General features: G+C 40.3%; 1 pseudogene; it reads left to right on the plus strand.

The window, feature by feature from the left end:
• Positions 1 to 699: 699 nt before the first annotated feature.
• Positions 700 to 1,855, plus strand: LOC123934652 (annotated as a pseudogene).
• Positions 1,856 to 15,577: the final 13,722 nt, after the last annotated feature.

A 15,577-nucleotide genomic window follows, 5' to 3' on the forward strand; every position in this document is an offset into this window, starting at 1 on the left:
ATCTTAAAAAAAATGAAATTGGTGGTTTGATCATGATGGCATTGAAAGCATAGATTACTCTGGGCAATGTAGACATTTTAACAGTATTTGTTCTTCCAATCCATGAGCTTGGAATGTATTTCCACATTTTGTGCCTTCTTCAATTTCATTCATGAGTGCTTCACAATGTTCATAGAAACTGTAGGGGCCTGGTTGGGTGGAGGGAGCCCTTTTGTTGTGGGCTTGGATTGACCCTGCCCCTCCCAGAGGTACTTGCTTGCAGACCCCGGATGTAGGGGCGGGCCAGCCGGATGGAGACGTCCAATCAGTGGGGTGCACACATATTTACTATGGTAAATTGGAATTCTATTGGCCACCCGTATTGTTGACCGAGCGTGACTGTGCAGCTTTCCCTGTGTGCTGCAGTCCTATTGGCCACCTGTGTGTTGGCCGGGCTTGACCATCCCTATAAAGGTCAGTCTGTGAGGTAGTGTGAGGGTTGTTGTTTTTTTTTTCCCATTTATCAGTTTATCGGGGAGCAGTGTTCATCAGTTTGCCGGGCAGCAGCCTCGCCAGCCTGGCAGTGGCCTCGCTGGGGAGCAGCGCTGCCGGAGCATCATCATTGGGAAGTGGCCTCGTGGGGGAGTGGTGCCACCAGGAGCGCCATCTCGTTCCTTTGATCATGGACCCTAACAGTAGGAGACTGCTCTCTGCTCTCTCTTCACCTGGAAGCCACCCTTGTAGTCCTGCATCACCATGGTGCTCCAGGGTGGCCTACTAACCTGCAGAGAGGAACCAGTACCCCTGAAGGGCATCTCTTGACCTTGTCTATTCGTGAGTTTGTGGCTGGTGTGTGTGCTACCTTAAACTATAAGAATGAGGAGGAAGTTCCTTTGGAGACCTTCTTTGTGTTCCCCATGGATGATGACTCAGCTGTCTACAGCTTTGAGGCTGAGTTGGATGGGGAGAAAATTAAAGCAGAATTAAGGGAGAAGACAAAGGCCCACAGCATCTATGAGAGTGCCATCAGCAACCGCCGCCAAGCTTTCCTACTGGAGGAGGACAAGTACTCCAAGGACGTCTTCTGTTGCAGTGTGGGGAAGCTGCACCCAGGGTCGAATGTAGCAATCACCCTGAAGTATGTGCAGGAGCTCCCCTTGGAAGCAGATAGAGCCCTGTTCTACGTGCTCCCAGCTGTCTTGAATCCTTGATACCGTGGCTCTGGATCATTTGAGGACAGTTGCCTTGATATGAAGACTCCTGTCATTCCTTTGGAGGACCTGCCCTATACACTCAGCATGGTTGCCACCGTCAGTTCCCAACATGGCATTGAGAGGGTCCAGTCCAAGTGCCCCTTCAGTCCTACCAAGTACCTTGGAGAAGATAAGACTTCTGCCCAGGTTTCCTTGGCTGATGGACACAAATTCGATCGAGATGTGGAACTCCTGATTTACTACAGTGAGGTGCATACCCCACTGTAGCTGTGGAGATGGGGCAACCTGGAGACCACTCAGATGGTTTCATGAAAGATCCATCTGTGATGGTGTGTTTCTACCCAAATATCCCAGAAGCTCAGTCCCCTGTCATCTCTGAAGAATTCATCTTGCTCATAGACCACTCAGGAAATATGCAGTCCCCCATAAGTAAACAGGATAACTCTCAGCTACACATAGAGGCAGCCAAGGAAACACTGATTTTGCTGCTCAAGAGTTTGCCTATGGGCTGTTACTTCAATATCTATGGATTCGGAAGTTCCTATGAGGCATTCTTTCCGAATAATGTGAAATACACTCAGCAGACCATAGAGGAGGCACTGAGGAGAGTTAAGCTTATGCCGGCTAACCGGGGGGGACCATGGGGTAGAAGCCGTTGTTAGGTAGTGGGAGTCGTGGGGTAGTGGGAATCATTGGGTAGGGGGAATTGTTGGGTAGGGGGAATCGTCGGGTAAGGGAAGCAATCAGGGTTGGTGTCCTGGTCATCGTCGCCTCTTTCTAAGAGATGGCCCTGACTGGTTGGTTTGATTTTCGATGCTTGGCATGAAATAAAGCTTTGCTAGACTTTCGCTTTGTGTCACTCTCATTCCTTTGAACATGGACCCTAACAGAATCAGTGTCCACAAGAGCCAAACTGTGGAAAGAGCCAAGATACCCTTGTACAGATAAATAGATAAAGAACATGTGGTCCATACATACAGTGGGATATTACTCAGCCATCAGAAAGGATCAATACCCAACATTTGCATCATCATGGATGGGACTGGTGGAGATTATGCTGAGAGAAAGAAATCAAGCAGAAAAAATCAATTATTACATGGTTTCACTTACTTTTGGCACATAAGGAATAACATGGAGTACATTAGGAGAAGGATGGGAAAAGTGAATGTCGGGGAAATGAGAGGGGTAGATGAACCGAGAGAGACTGGGGACTCTGAGAAACAAACTGAGGGCTTTAGAGGGGAGAAGAGTGGGGGCATGTGTCAGCCTGCTGGCAGGCATTTAGGAGGGTATGTATTGTATTGCCTGGAGCACTGTGTTTTATACACAAACAATGAATCATGGAACATTACATCAAAACTAATGGTGACTAACATAACATAATAAAAAAAAAAAGAAATGAAACTGAGAAAGACTAGAAAGGAACATAGTATATTAACATAAAAAAGAACAAAAAAGTAACAAAATGGCCAAAAATGGAGTAAATACTCTAATCAAAAGACATGGCATGTCAGAATGGAATTAAAAAGAAAAAAAAAAGACCCATCTATATGCTGCCAGCAAGGGAACTATTTGAGACCTACAATCACATGTACATGAAAATTAGGGATGGTGAAAGATTAACCATGCAAATGGATGTCAAAAGGAAGCTCACTCAGCAATACTATCAGACAAACTAGAATTTAAGACAAAGACATAAGAAGAGATGAAGAGGTACACTACAGCATTACAAAGGGGTCCATTGAACAAGAAGATCTAATATTTATATTTATGCTGCCAACTTGGGAGTACCCAAATCCCTAAAGCAATTAATAATAAACATAAAGTCATTGATAATAATACAATTATAGTAGGGGACTTTAACATTCCACTCACAGCAATGCGCAGATCATCTAAGCAGAAAATCAGGAAGGAAATAATAGCTTTGAATGACAATCTGGGCCAGATGGACTTAACACATATATTCAGAACTTCCCATCATATAGCAGCAGAGAACACATTCTTTTCAAGTGCACATGGGACATTTTCCAGAATAGATCACATACCAGTTCACAAATCAGCTCTCAACAAATACAAAAAGGTTTATATCATACCATGCATATTTTCTCCTCACAACGCTATGAACTTGAATTCAATCACAAGGGAGGAAAAAATGGAAAGACCACAAATACATGGAGGCTAAAGAGAATCCTACTAAATCATGAATTGCTTAATAAGAAATTGAAGAAGAAAATTTTAAAAGTTCATGGAAACTGATGATAAAAAGAACATAATGATAAAACATCTGCAAAACAGCAAAAGCAGTCCTAAGAGGTAGGTATATACCAATAAAGTCTTTTTTTAAGTATATTTTTTATTTCTTTTCAGCATAACAGTATTCATTGTTTTTGTACCACACCCAGGGCTCCATGCAATACGTGCCCTGCCTATTACCCACCACCTGGTTCCCCCAACATCCCACCACACCCAGTGCTCTAGGCAATAGGAGCACTCCATAATACCAACCACCAGGCTCCCCTAACCTCACACCCCATCCCCTTCAAAACCCTCAGGTTCTTTTTCAGAGTCCATAGTCTCTCGTGGTTCATCTCCCCTTCCAATTACCCTCAACTCCCTTCTCCTCTCCATCTCCCCATGTCCTCCATGTTATTTGTTATGCTCCACAAATAAGTGAAACCATAGGATAATTGACTCTCTCTGCTTGACTTATTTCACTCAGCACAATCTCTTCCAGTCCCGTCCATGTTGCTACAAAAGTTGGGTATTCATCCTTTCTGATGGAGGCATAATACTCCATCGTGTATATGGAACACATCTTCCTTATCCACTCATCCATTGAAGGGCATCTTGGTTCTTTCCACAGTTTGGCGACCGTGGCCATTGCTGCTATAAACTTTGGGGTACAGATGGCCCTTCTGTTCACTACATCAGTATCTTTGTGGTAAATACCCAGCAGTGCAATTGCAGGGTCATATGGAAGTTCTATTTTTAATTTCTTGAGGAATCTCCACACTGTTCTCCAAAGTGGCTGCACTAACTTTCATTCCCACCAACAGTGTAAGAGGGTTCCCCTTTCTCCACATCCTCTCCAACACATGTTGTTTCCTGTCTTGCTAATTTTGGCCATTCTAACTGGTGTAAGTTGGTATCTCAATGTGGTTTTAATTGGAATCTCTATCGTAGCTAGCAATGATGAACATTTTCATGTGTTTGATAGCCATTTGTATGTATTCATTGGAGAAGTGTCTGTTCATATTGTCTGCCCATTTTAGATATGATTATCTGCTTTGTGTGTGTTGAGTTTGAGGAGTTCTTTATAGATCCTGGGTATCCACCATGACCAGGTGGGAATCATCCCTGGGTTGCAAGGATGGTTTAACATTCAGAAATGAATCAATGTGATACAATAAATCAATAAGAGAAGAGAGATGAACCACATGGTCCTCTCAATTGATGCAGAAAAAGCATTGGACAAAATCCAGCATCCGTTCCTGATTAAAATGCTTCAAAGTATAGGGATAGACAGAACATTCCTGAACTCCATAAAATCTATCTATGAAAGACCGACAGCAAATATCATCCTCAATGGGCAAATGCTTGCAGCCTTCCTGTTGAGATCAGGAACACGACAAGGATGCCGACTCTCACCACTCTTGTTCAACATAGTATTAGAAGTCCTAGCAACAGCTATCAGACAACAAAGAAAAATAAAAGGTATCCAAATTGGCAATGAAGAATTCAAACTCTCTCTGTTTGCAGATGACATAATTATTTATATGGAATACCCAAAAGACTCCACCCCCAAGCTACTAGAACTCAGACAGCAATTTAGCAATGTGGCAGGATACAAAGTCAATGTACAGAAAGCAGTGGCTTTCTTATAAAAGAACAATGAAAATAGAGAAATGGAAATTAGAGAATTGATTCCATTTACTATAGCACCAAGAACCATAAGATACCTGGGAATTAACCTAAACATAGAGATAAAGGATGTGTACTCAAGGAACTACAGAACACTCATGCAAGAAATTGAAGAAGACACAAAAAGATGGAAGACCATTCTTTGCTCTTAATCAGAAAAATAAACATTGTTAAAATGTCTATACTGCCTAGAGCAATCTATACTTTTAATGCCATTTCAATTAAAATTCCATCTATATTTTTCAAAGAGCTGGAGCAAATAATCCTAAAATTTGTATGGAATCAGAAGAGACACCGAATTTCTAAGGAAATGTTGAAAAACAAAAACAAAACTGACGCATCACATTACCTGATTTCAAGATTTACCACAAAGCTTTGATCACCAAGACAGCATAGTACTGGCATAAAAACAGACATGTAGACCAGTGGAACAGAGTAGAGAGCCCAGATATGGACTTCCACTCTATGGTCAAATAATCTTCGACAAAGCAGGAAAAAATATACAGTGGAACAAAGACAGACTCTTCAATAAATGGTGCTGGGAAAACTGGACAGTTATATGTAGTAGAATGAAACTCGACCATTCTCTTACACTGTACACAAAGATAAACTCTAAATGGATAAAAGACCTCAACGTGAGACAGGAATCCATCAGAATCCTAGAGGAGAACATAGGCAGTAACCTCTTCAATATCAGCCACAGCAACTTCTTTCAAGATATGTCTCCAAAGACAAAGGAAACAAAAGAAAAAATGAACTTTTGTTACTTCATCATGATCAAAAGCTTTTGCAGAGCAAAGGAAATAGTCAACAAAGCAAAGAGGTAACCCATGGAATGGGAGAAGATATTTGCAAATGAGAGTACATCCAATAAATTCTTACCACTAGAAGCAAGAAAAATCTCAATTAAACAATCTACCCTGACACCTAAAGGAGCTAGGAAAAGAACAATGAAACCTAAGCCCAGCAGAAGGGAAATAATAAATATTAGACCAGAATTAAGTGTCATAGAAAACACACACACACACACACACACACACACACACACACACACACACACAAGCATAGGATAAATCAATGAAAAGAGGGAGAGAAAATAGCAGAATAGGGGACCAATGTTTCTTCTGGTCCCTTGAATGCATCTAGATATAAATTAAATCATTCTGAACACCTGTGAATTCAACCTAATATATAAAAAAAGAATTGCTGCACTTCTCCAAATAGAGAAGAGACCACTTTTTTGCAAAGTAGGAGGTATGGAAACATGAATCTGAGGGGATATATTGGAAGATGACCACAGGAGGATGGATCCTCTGTAAGCTGGCTACCAGAAAGTGATATAACAGTGGAGTTAATTTCTATCAGAACTTTTAGAAGTCTGCTCATGTGAGAGACGTACATCCCTGCCTGTTACATGCTCAGGTGGCACAGTGGGGCAGAATCTTAGATGGGACAGTGTGGTCTTAGGATCCCCAGCGTCACAGAAAGAATGGGTGTGCCTGAATGTGCAGAGTTCCCAAGCATTGGAGCAGGAGAAGCCAGGTGTAAAAAGTGAGCCTCAGAGTGGACCCTCAGCTGGGTGTTGCCATAAACACTGAACCACAGTGAGATTGGGTAACCACTCTTCAAACAGGTAACCAGCAAGTGACAACTGCTGAGAGGCCCTGCTCCTTCTCCTGAGAGAAGGGGCATTGGAGTGCAAACAATCAGGCAACTTCCCCCCACGAAGAAGCACAGGGAGTCACAGGGCTGCAGTGAGACTCCCCCTCAACCCCCATAGGATTTGCCGGAGTGTGCCCCACAGGGGTTTGCAGAGTTTGGCCCACACAAAAGGGATTGGCTTCTTTTCCCTGAGGGTGCATGGAAGAGTGGGGACAGCAACCATTTGACTCTGGGATGGACAGAGGGGCATCACCATTCTGCCCCCCCTTTTTTTTTCAAACATCCACAGTGATACAAAAAGCCTTGGCGGTGGGGAAGCCATATACAGGAACCCACAGAGCTTGATTCTCTGACAAGGGGTGGTGAAACTCCTCCCAGGCCAAGACGGGGGAGAATCAGTGCAACAGGCCCCTTCCTGAGAAGACCAACAGGAGCATCAGTTGAATACCAAGTTTATGGATCATTCAAAACAAAAACTTCAGTTCAGGGGGATAATAGTGTATAGAATTTGAGGTGTTGTCCTCATGAGATGATAGTCTTTCAGTTTAAAATTTCTTTTTCTTTCTCATTTATTTTCTTTTCAAACAGTTCCTCATTTTACCAACTCTTTGATTTTGTCTTTTTTTTTCAATTTTTGATTTTATATTTACATTTAATAGATTTATCCTTCATTTTTTGCTTCCTTTCACTGTATTCAATTTTCTCATATATATGTTTTTATTCCTTTACAGTTTTGGGATTTCATGTCTTCTAACGAAGCAAACCAAAATACACCTTGGACCAATGGATTATCCTGTATTGTCCACCAATGAGATGATAGTCTCTCTGTATTCCTTTTTGTTTCTCCTTTAGTTTTTGGTTTATGACCTCTTCAGTTGTGTCTAGTGTGTATTTTGCTGTGATTGTGGTTGACACTTTTGATTTTGTTCTCTCATTCATTCTTCTCTGTACAAAATGATGAGAAGGAAAAATTCACACCAAAAGAATGAACTAGAGATAATACTCTGTGCCATATATCTAATCAATATGGATATAGGTAAAATCTTAGAACTATAATTTAGAAAAAGGATTATAATATTACTAGCTGGGACTTAAAAAAAGCCTAAGACTAGAGGATATCTTAGTACAGAAATAAAATCTAATTAGGTTGAAATGAAAAATGCAATAACTGAGATGTAGTCTACAATGGATGTTTGAAGAGCTAGGGTATATGAGGCAGAAGAGAAAGTCAGTGATATAGAAGACAAGGTGATGGAAAGGAAGGGAGTTGAGGAAAAGAGAGAAAAACAATTAATGGATCATGAGGGGAGACTTCCAGAAATCACTGATACCACAAAGCAAAAACAATATTAGAGTTATTGAGGTCCTAGAGGATGAAGAAAGGGGGGGGGACAGAAGGCATATTTGAACAAATCTTAGCTGATAACATCTCTAATCTGGGGAAGGAAACAGGCATTGAAGTCCAGGAGGTAGAGAGAACCCTCCTCAAAATCAGTAAGAACAGATCAGCACCACAACATATAATAGTGAAACATGAAAATTTCAGAAATAAAGAGAAAATCCTGAAGGCAGCTCAAGACAAGATTTCCTTAACATACAATGTTAGCAACATAAACTGGCAACAGACCTATCTAGAGTGTCCTGGAAGGACAGAAAGGAATGACTTGCTATATAAAGAGCAGTAAATGAGAAGAACATGCAGCCAAGAATATTTTTTCCAGGAAGGCTGTCATTCAGAACGGAAAGAGACATAAAGAGCTTCCAGGCCAAACAGAACCTGGAAGAATTTCTGATCACTAAACCAGCCCTCCAGGAAATATTAAAGGGGATCCTGTGAACCAAAAGAGAGCCCAAAAGTAACATAGACCATAAAGAAACAAAAATAATCTAGGGAAAGAGGGACTTTACAGGTAAGACTATGACACTAAATTCATATTTTCAATAGTTACTCAGAATGTAAATGGGCTAAATGCTCCAATCAAAAGACAAAGGCAATCAAAATAAAAAATGCAAGGCCCATCCATATGCTGTCTACAAGAGACTTGTTTAAGACCCAGAGACACCTCCAGATTGAAAGTGAGGGGGTGGAAAAAAGTTTGTCATGCTAAAGGACATCAAGAGAAAGCTGGAGTAGCAATCCTTATACGAGAAAAATCAGATTTTCAACCAGTTACTGTAGTAAGGGATGAAGAGAGACACTATATCATACTTAAAGGGTCTATTCCACAAGAAGATCAAACAATTGTAAATATTTATGCCCCTAACACAGGAGCAGCCCATTGTATTAACCAATTAATAACAAAATTAAAGAAACACATTGATAAAAATACAATAATAGTAAGGAAATTTATGCCCCACTCACAGCAAAGAACAGATCATTTAAGCAGAAGATCAAAAAGGAAAGAAGGGCATTGGATTACACAGGGGACCAGATGGCCTTCAGAGATATATTCAAAGCATCCCACCCTAAAGCAAGAGAATGCACATTCTTCCTGAGTACACATGGAACATTGTCTTGAATAGATAACATACTAGGCCACAAATCAGGTCACTGCTGGTACCATAAGTTCAGGATTATTCCCTACCTACTACCAGACCACAAAAGTTTGAAATCTGAAGTCAATCACGAGAGGAAATTTGGAAGGAACTCAAATACCTGGAGGTTAAAGAAGCTCCTACTAAAGAATGAAAGGTCAGAAGGGAAATTAAAAGAGAATTTTTAAAAATTCATGAAAGCAAATGAAAATGAAAATGCAACTGTTCAAAACCTTTAGGGTGCAGCAAAGACAGTCCTACATACCAGCAAAAGACTTTCTCAAAAATTAAGAAAAGTCTCAAATACACAAGTTAACCTTACACCTAAAGCACCTGGCTAAACAACAGCAAATAAAGCATAAACCAAGTAGGAGAAGAGAAATAATAAAGATTAGAGCTGAAATCAATGAACTCAAACAAAAAGAACATTGCAACACATCAATGAAACAAGAAGCTGGTTCCTTGAAAGAATTAATAAGATCAATAAAATTCTGGCCATACTTATCCAAAAGAAAAGAGAAAGGACACCAGTCTGGGAAAGATGGCAGAGGGGGAGGGGACACTATTTCAACCAGTCCCCTGAATTTAGATGGATACCTACCAAACCATGATGAACACCCACGAAATCAGCCTGAGATGTAATAATATATATCTGGATCTCTACAAGTAGAAAATCTCCAGTATCTCGAGGTATGAAGGGAGGAGTTGTGATTCTGCAAGCAGATATAAGAAGATAAATGGAGGAGGTAAGGAGCCTCCATAAGCTGACACTAGGAAGGTGGTATCACACCAGAGTGCAGAAGCATACCATGGGAAGGTACCAGGCACAGACTCACAGAGTGGTAGCAGTGGTGAAAGGGCTTTACAACAGCCCCCAGATAGGATCCAGGAGCTGCAGGTGCACACGCATGATCTTGGGGTGGTTTGCAGTTTTAGAAGCACAAAGGGTAGAGACACACCCCGGCCTGGGAACTACCACTGGGAAAGTTGCTGTGGGCATGCGTTCATCCCTGTGGGAGGCTACAGTTTTTAGCAGTGCAGGCAGCAGTGGAAGCCGTGTGTCCTGGAGGGCTCACAGAAGAGCAGACTATGATTTCTCTGCTCTGGATCAGATGTTTGGGTGCAGTCCTTTCTGCTCTGACTCTGTAAAGAGACAGACAAGATGCAGAAAGCTGGGGAGAACAAAAGCTCAAAGAACTGGTTTCCATTGAGCCCACCCCCAGACAGGGAACACAACAAGTCTGCCCAAGCAAGTCTGCATGAGTGACAGTGTGGCAGGCCCCTCCCCCAGAAGACAGGCTAGAAGAACAAGAGGACTACAATCCTAGGATCCCCATAAAATGGGTGCACTTGCTTGGGTAGTGATTAATACTTTGGAATCTCTACATTCCCTCCAACACCCCTCAACAGAACCAGAGCCTATCGCCTCTGTCACGGACCTAATGGATATGGATAGAAGCAAGATGCCAGAGATAGACTTGAGGGTAGCAATTATGAAGTCAATATATAGGCTTGAGAAAAATATTCATGACAATATAGAATCTCTAAAGACAGAAAGGAGAGCTAATCAGGCCAAACTTAAAAATGCCATGAATGAGATGCAGTCTAAACTGGGCACCCTGACAGCAAGGGTAAATGAGCCAGAGGAATGAATAGTGACCTAGAAGATAAGATGATAGAAAGGAAGGAAGCCAAGGACGCCTGCAATAAACAGTGAAAAGCCCATGAGATCAGACTGAGAGATATTATTGAGGCCATGAAACATTCCAATGTCAGTATTATTGGTACCCCTGAAGGAGTGTGGAGAGAAAGAGGAGTAGAAAGTATATTTGAACAAATTGTAGGAAAGGAAATGATCGTTCAGACCAAGAGGCACAGAGGACCCCTCCCACAATCAAGGAGAACAGACCAAGGCCCAACATATAATAGTCAAACTTGCAAATCGTAAAACCAAAGAAACAATCTTTGAGCAGCTATGGGGAAGAGATTTCTTACATGTAGATGGAGGAACATCAGGAAAACATCAAACCTGTATAAATAAATATAATCTTAATAAAAGAAAAGAAAAGTGAAAAAGCAACTTAAGAACATAAGTTGGGAAATAATCTATTTGAAACAGGAACATGGTAAAAAGAAAACAAAAGTAAGGAAAAGAAATAAATAAAAAATGAAAAATTTTAGCCTGAAGCATAAGCGAGTCATGAGGGTGTGCCTGGAGCTCCCTATATTATTTTCGCCTGGTGCTGAAGTTTTACAGTCCTGTAAGAAATAAACTTATATTTCACTCATTCTTGCTGTCTATCTTCTGGGAGAGAGGTTTGCTGTTCAGCTTCTCAGGCGTCCTTGATTGGGTGGAGGTGCCCCACCCTTGTAGACAGAAACCTCTCAAGCCAGAGCAGGCTGAGAAGACATATTTGGGATATTAAATGTGAAGAACATGAAGTCAAGAATACTTTATCCAGCATGGCTGCCATGCAGAATAGATGAGAGACAAAGAGCTTCCAGGACCAGCAGAAACTAAAAGAATATGAGACTACCAAGCCAGCCCTGCAAGAAGTATTAAGAGGGATTCTATAAAAGACCGAAGACACCAAGAGTAGTGTAGTCCAGAAATTTACAGAGATAATCTATAGAAACCGGGACTTCACAGGCAATATGACAGCACTTAAATCATATCTTTCAATAGTCACTCTCAATGTGAACAGCTTAAATTCTCCCATGAAAAGGCAAAGGGTGACAGATTGGATAAAAACACATGACCCATCCATATACAGTCTACAATAGAGTGTTTTGAACCTGAACATGCATCCAGACTGAAAGTGAAGGGATGGAGGACCATTTTTTATGCCAACAGACTTGAAAAGAAAGCTGAGGTATCAATTCTCATATCAGACAAATTAGAACTTAAGCGAAAGTGTGTAGTAAATAAGGGTCTATCCAAGAAGATCTAACAATTGCAAATATCTATGCCCCCAAAATAGGAGCAATCATCTACATAAGCCAATTGCTAACCTAAACAAAGAATATATTAATAATAATGCATTAATAGTAGGAGACCTCAACACCCCACTCTCAGGAATAGAAAGATCATCTAAGCCTCAGATTAACAAAGAGAGAAGACCGTAAATGACACATTGAACTAGACAGACTTTGTAGATATATACAGAATATTCCACCCTAAAACAACAGAATACTCATTCTTCTCAACTGCACATGGAACTTTCTCCACAATACGCCACATACTGGGTCACAAATCAGGTCTCAACCAATACCAAAAGACTGAGAGGAGATCAAAGAAACTAGAAATTTCTTCTTAGAAATAATTAATGATAAGATCAATAAGCCTCTGGACAGACTTGTCCAAAAGAAAAGAGAAAGGACCGAAACTAATAAAATTTGGAGTGAAAGGGGAGAGATCACTATGAGCACCAAGGAAATGGAAACAATTGTTAGAAATTATTATCAACAAAGACCCCATCATAAAGGAGAATTACAGACACCAATATCCCTGGTGAACATGGATGCCAAAATACTCAACAAAATCCTAGCCAATAGGATTCAACAACCCATTAAAAGTAATATCCTTCAGGACCAGGTGGGATTTATTCCTGGGGTGCAAGTGTGGTTCGACATTTGCAAGTCAATCAATGTGATAGAATGCATTAATAAAAGAAAAGACAAGAATGAAAGGATCCTCTCAATTGATGCAGGAAAAAAAAATTGACAAAATACATCATCCTTTCCTGATTAAAACTCTTAGGAGTGTAGGGATAGAGGGAATATTCCTCAATTTCAAAAAAACATCTATGAAAAGACTGCAGCAATTATCATTCTCAATGGGGGAAAGCTGAGAAATTTTACCTCAAGTTCAGAAACAGAACCAGGAACCTCACTCCTCCACTATTGTTCAATAGAGTAAAAGAAGTCCTACTGGAGCACCTGGGTGGCTCAGTGGGTTAAAGCCTCTACCTTTGGCTCAGGTCATTGTCCCAGGGTCCTGGGATCGAGACCCTACATCAGGCTCTCTGCTCAGCGGGGAGCCTGCTTCCCTCTCTCTCTGCCTACTTGTGATGTCTGTCTTTCAAATAAATAAAATAAAATCTTAAAAAAAAGAAGTCCTACCATCAACAATCAGACAACAAAAGAAATAAAAGCTATTCAAATTGGCAAAGAAGAAGTCAAACTCTCCTCACAGATGATATGATACTTTATGTGGAAAAACCAAAAGACTCTGCCGGCAAATTACTAGCACTTGTACAGCATTTCATCAACGTGACAGGATGCAAAATCAATGCACAGAAATCAGTTGTTTTTCTATATACTAACAATGTAACTGTAGAAAGAGAAATTAGGGAATCAGTTCCATTTTCAATAGCACCCAAAACCATAAGATAACTAAGACTAAACCTAACCAAGGAGGTAGAGTTTCTATATACTAGAAACTACATAACACTTATGAAAGAAACTGAGGAAGATACAAAATTATGGAAAGACATTCTACGTTCATGGATTGAAAGAACATTGGTAAAATGTCTATGCTGCCCAGAGCAGTGTACACTTTCAACACCATCCCTACTAAAATACCATTGACCTTTGTCAAAGAGCAGGAGCAAACAATTCTAAAATTTATATGGGAACAGAAAAGACCTGGAATTTCCAAGGAAATCTTATAAAAGAAAAAAAAAAAACAAGCTGGGGGCCATCACATTGCCTGATTTCAAGCTATATTACAAAATTGTGATCACTAAGACACCATGGTTTTGTCACAAAATCAGACACATAGACCAATGGAATGGAACAAAGTCTCCAGAAATGGACTATCAGCTCCATGGCCAATTAATCTTCTATAAATCAGGGGAAGAATCCAATGGAAAAAGATAGTCTCTTCAATAAATGTTGCTGGGAAAATTGGACAGCTATATACAGAAGGATGAAACTCTATCATTCTCTTGCACCATACAGAAATGTAAATTCAAAGTGGATGAAAGAAGGGCAGAAGACATGAATAGATAGTTTTCATGTGGCTAAAAGACACATGAAAAAATGTTCAATATCATTAGCTATCAGGGAAATTCAAAACAAAATTACACTGAGATACCACCTTACACCAGTTAGAAAGGCAATATTCAACCGGATAGGAAAAAAAAAAATAAATTCTTGGAGTGGATGTAGAGAAAGGGGAGCCCTCTTACACTACTTCTGAGAATACAAGCTGGTACAGCTACTTTGGTAAACAATGTGGTGGTTCCTCAAGACATTAAAAATGGAGCCACTTTAAGACCCAGCAATTGTTCTACTGGATATTTACCCCAAAGGCACAGACGTAGTCAAAAGAAAGGGCGCCTTCACTGCAATGTTTATAGCAGCAATTTGCAAAATAACCAAACAGGGAAGAAGCTGAGATGCCCTTCAACAGAGATGAATGGATAAATAAGATATGTTTCATATATACAATGGAATTTTACTCAACTATCAGAAAGGATGAATACCTATCATTTGCTTGACATGGGTGGAACTGGAGGGGATTATGGTATGTGAAATGCGTCAAGCAGAGAAAGACAATTATATAGTTTCATCCATATGTAGAACATAAGGGATAGCACAGAGGACATTAGGGGCAGAAAGGGAAAACTGAAGTGGGGGGGAATCGGAGAGGGAGAGAACCATGATAAGCTATGGACTACAGGACAGAGTCTGGGGGTTTCTCGGGGGGTGGGTATGGGTTAGGGTAGCCAGGGGATTGATATTAAGGAGGGCACTTGTTGTAAAGAACACTGTGTTATATGCAAATAATGAATCATTGAACACTAGATCAAAAACGAACGATATACGGTATATGGACTAACATAACATGAAAAAAAAGAGGTTAGAAAGACTGAAAATAATAAAATCATAAATGAAACAGGATGCATCATTACCAACACCAAGGAAATACAATTTTAAGAACATATTATGAGCACCTAGATGCCAAAATATTCAGTAATATAGAAGAAATGGATGCATTCCTAGAAACCTAAAAACTACCAAAATTGAAACAGGAAGAAATAGAGAACCTGAAAAGACTCATAAATAGCAAGGATATTGAAGCAATAATTTAAAAATATCCAAACAAACAAGAGTCCATAACCAGATGGCTTTCCATTGGAATTCTACCAAACATTTAAAGAAGAATTAATATGTATTCTTTGGAATTTGTTTAAAAAAAAAAATCAATACGGATGGAAAACTACCAAACCCGTTCTCTGAGACCAGCATTACCTTGATCC

This window comes from Meles meles, chromosome X (genome assembly GCF_922984935.1).
Source record: "Meles meles chromosome X, mMelMel3.1 paternal haplotype, whole genome shotgun sequence".
Lineage (NCBI taxonomy): Eukaryota > Metazoa > Chordata > Mammalia > Carnivora > Mustelidae > Meles > Meles meles.